The 4,298-nt window shown below is 46.6% G+C and overlaps 1 pseudogene; it reads left to right on the plus strand.

Moving 5' to 3' along the window:
• The first annotated feature begins 1,613 nt into the window (after nucleotides 1–1,613).
• Nucleotides 1,614–3,678, plus strand: LOC112095709 (annotated as a pseudogene).
• The last annotated feature ends 620 nt before the right edge of the window (nucleotides 3,679–4,298 follow it).

Below are 4,298 nucleotides of genomic sequence, written 5' to 3' on the forward strand. Positions count from 1 at the left end.
ATGGCTGCCGTCTTGATTATGTGAAACACGTAATGATTTATGTGTATTACTAATCCACCCAGCTGACATTACATCTCTGTCATACAGCTCCCTGAAATGCCATGTCCGACTTGTCGTATATACATGAACATATATTCGACATGTCAGACGCAATCTCATGCCCAGATACGAGGCCAAGACGTACAATTTTCCGGCTTGAACGTGCTGGTTGCTAAGATTTCTTGTCCGGTTGTCCACTGTAACTTTATTTGATCATTATAAATTCGGGTTGGCCTAAGTGTTGATGCTGAAATCGGCTCGCATTTACCCGATCAGATTTTTACACCAACGTTCACATTATCAATAATGAAGATATTAATTCTTTCTTGCTTCAGCGACTGCTCCAGCCACTGGCGTTGGAATTGTCCCTCTTTTTCTCACTAAGCATGCGTTCACAAAAGTGGATCAGAGACGCCGGTGGTTTTGCCGGCGTAAATCCTCCAATGCCTAAGTTAGTACAAGGTGTTTACGGAAAAACGGTGCAATTAAGGTTCAAATAATTGCTTAGAATTGGCTCACTCTCGGTATTGACAAAGTATCTGGATACAATTTGGCAGAGTTTTCCCTTCTCTCAGTTTTTCTATCCCTTTCTTCATCGATTTCTTCTTCTTTTATAGTCGTTGTCTCACGTTCCCGTTTAGCCTTCATCCCTCCTTTTTCGGGTGGTGGCAGCCCCTCATGGGACTCTAACTGCTATAATATGGGCAAACGTGGGATCTCGCGTCTCCCGCAACGATTCTGGGAAAAGCGCAACTACCATGATTCTGTGGGATCGTGTTCCCGCTTTTTCGGGGGATGGGTATCGTCTCGGTATATACCTCTGGTCGGTATACTCCCCTGGTTGGTACTTGTCTCTGGTCGGCTCATATTTGTCCCCGTGTTCTGCTCGTACCATTTGGCTGAGGTGATCCATGCCAGGGCGGAAATAGTAGCATGGCCAACCTAGTGCTTTTATTTACTTAACACCAGTCCCCCAGTTTCTGGTCTTGCGAGTGAAATGAGTTAAGAGTAGAAACTGATAGTCCAATCTTACCGACCTGGGGGCTTCTCATCTGGTCTTCTGTTTACCGGGACGGACCTGAGGTGCCATTTTTCTTCTGGGGAGGTTCCAACCTGAGCATGGGCCTTAATGAGCATGTCCATTGCATATCTGGGCTTGCATCTAGCCTGGCCTCTCGTAACGGTTAGTGACGTGGCATCTCCAGACTCTTCGTATTTGAATTTTGAAACGACGGGCTATTCGTCCTCGATATACAGTAAGTGAGCTGGCATCCCTATCACTTAAATGCTTTCATTTCCTCCTTTTCGTTTCAAATCCCTAGACTTACATCATCATCGTTTTGTTATTCGTCCCTCCGGCGTTAACCTACCCCCTCTTTGAACTTTACTCACACTTCCTGTGTCCGGAGCATCTACTTGCTGGGCTTTTTCTCTGTCACGGCAGCGCTATCAGGGCCAGTTCATTCCATGTATTGCTTTTAATCTCTTCTCTGGTTGTTGTTGATTGGGTTCTGTGTTGCCCCCTTTTGTATCCGTATACTCGAGTTTTCTTTGTTTTCTTTTGGGATTCCGATATGTCAAATCAGAAAAGGAAGTTAATTGTTGATGAGAGTGATGAAGAAATAGGGGATTCAGACCCTAACGTGTCAATACCCACCGATTTCTTAGGTCCCTCCAATAGTGTAGGTCCTTCCCATGGCAGGGATACCCTTGAATACCCACGCCCCCTGACCATTTCGCCTTCCCCTGAATTAGAGATTATGGGGAATAAAGGTGGACCCGCATCCGGCACTAGTGAGGATCACAGTTATGGTGGAGTTGGGGTCCCTGAAGAAGTGGGTGATGGCGAGGGAAGTAGTTCCGAGCCGAGCGGACCCTCTAGGAAAATGAACATTGGTCATAAGGTGGAGGCGGATTCTTACCCTATTGATTTCATAGCTTGTGTCATTACTCCCACTGATCTATTCAAACTCAGGAACCTCTACAACATTCCCGAGGAGGTTCTCCTTGTAGTTCCTGGGAAAGGTAATGTACCTAGTCAGCCTCCGAAGGGGTATGTGACGATGCACTTGGAGAGTTTCAGACTAGGAGCTCGACTGCCCCTTCAACGTTATTTCGCCAAGATATTGGGCGGTATGCACCTGGCTCCAGGTCAGCTACACCCAAACGGGTGGAGGGTTCTCTCGGCTATGTTTGTGCTGTGGGAGAGGTGCGGGTAGGAGGAACCTTCCCTTGTTGAAGTGAAGCATCTGTACCAGCTGCGGAGCAACCCAAAGGAGGCGGGCTGGTACTACTTCATGTCCAGTTTTGCAAAGAGGAAACCGATCACCGGGTTTCCTTCTTCATGTAAGAATTGGAAGAACAAATTCTTCTTTGCTGGAGGAAACTGGTGTCCAGCAGTCCGGTCTCTTGGTGGGGATATTTACCTTCCAATGCATTTTGTCACCCCAGGTCGTTCATTTTTGCTTATATTCTTAATCAAAATTGCCACTTATTAGGTTCTTTAACCTTGTTTGTTTTTTCAGAATCTTGGGGTTTGGTTAAGGACCTTGAAGACCAACCCTTGCTCCAGGTTGAAACTACTCTGGTGAACGTGTCTACCTGTCAAGACTTGCTGTCACCAACAAACTTAGTCGGTTCAGGCTTAGTGGACATTGCTGCCGGGATGGATAACAAGATCCTCAGTGCAATGAGCAGAAAGCGTGGTCGGGCTCTGAGCAACTCCAGCAACCCTCCTCCTCCTCCGAAGAAAGTCAGTGTTGTCCCTTCTAAGGCTTCTGTTCCTGCTCTGTCCCCTCCTCCATCTCGTAAGATTGTCGGGGAGAAAACTACTGACAAGAGTTCTGAGGTCAGCACACGCTCTGGGGACCGATCCTCTCCTCTTCTGGCTCGTGATCAGGGTGACTACCTGACCCCGTATCAGAGGGACTATGGGAAGTTAGTGGGACCGAAGATGGTCCAGGACATTGAGAGCATGAATCTCAATGAATTAGCTGGTTCCGTCCAAAGGGTCTCCTTCAAGTTGGCCACCATAGTATCTTGTTACAAGAATAGGATCACGCGCCAGGAGAGAAAGCTCCAAGCTGAGAACCAGGACTTGAAGAAAAGGGTTGAGTCTGCTAATCGCTCGAAGGAGAAGCTGGCCAAGCTGAACAGGCAGATTACGGAGCTAGAGGAGAAAGTTGCGGTTGCTGAGTCCACTTCCTCCAAACTTGAGGGTGAGTTGGGTGACCTGAAGTCCGATCTTCAGGCTACTCAAAGTGAAAGAGATACTTTGAGGACCGCCCTTGAGGGAGAGATCAAATCCCTGAGTGAGCAGCTGGCTGAGGAGAAAGGCAAATCCGCTGATGTGGACGATCGGCTGGATGCCGAGTATGACTCTGGGTTGCTTTCTCCTATAAGTGCATCATGTCTGTGCTTAAGGAAGAATATCCCGAGCTGGACATGAGCAAGCTGGAGGCTGGAGTGCAGTGGTATATGGCGGAGATCGGCCAGACAGATAAGGAGCAGGGTGAGCAGGATCAGGTGGAGGCTCCTTTAGATGGGGTGCAGGAGGGGGAAGCTGGGGGACGTGCTTTTGAAGTGGGACAAGGGTCCGTACCTCCTCCTCCCGATATTGCTGATCTTCCACCTCCATAAATAGCTGATCCTTCACCTACTGAAGCCGTTGACCCTCCTAATCCTTAGGTCTATTTTTGTATAGACTCTAGATTTTCATTCGTTTTGTAAACATTTAAACATTTATAAATTTTTAGATGCTCTCTATTGGCTTTCTTGTCTAGTTTTTTATCATAGATTGTTTCTGCAAAATAATTGGACAACTTATCTGATTTTGCCTGCTGGTTCCTTAGTGGACCGGCTAGAAGTAGGCATTTACTTGCCTTAGTAAAATTTTCGTAAAATTGATTGCTGGTCTTTTGTTGACCGAGCAGAAGTAGGCACTTACTTGCCTTAGTAGAATTTTTGTAAAATTAGCTGCTGGTCTTTCGTTGACCGAGCAGAATTAGGCACTTACTTGTCTTGGTAAAATTTCCGCAAAATTAGCTGCTGGTCTTTCGTTGACCGAGCAGAAGCAGGCACTTACTTGCCTTAGTAGAATTTTCACAAAATTAGCTGTTGGTCTTTCGTTGATCGAGCAGAAGCAAGCACTTATTGCCTTAGTAGAATTTTCACAAAATTAGCTGCTGGTCTTTTGTTGACCGAGCAGAAGTAGGTACTTACTTGCCTTGGTAAAATTTCTACAAAATTAGCTGCTGGTC

The sequence above is a fragment of the Citrus clementina genome, unplaced genomic scaffold (genome assembly GCF_000493195.1).
Source record: "Citrus clementina cultivar Clemenules unplaced genomic scaffold, Citrus_clementina_v1.0 scaffold_1, whole genome shotgun sequence".
Lineage (NCBI taxonomy): Eukaryota > Viridiplantae > Streptophyta > Magnoliopsida > Sapindales > Rutaceae > Citrus > Citrus x clementina.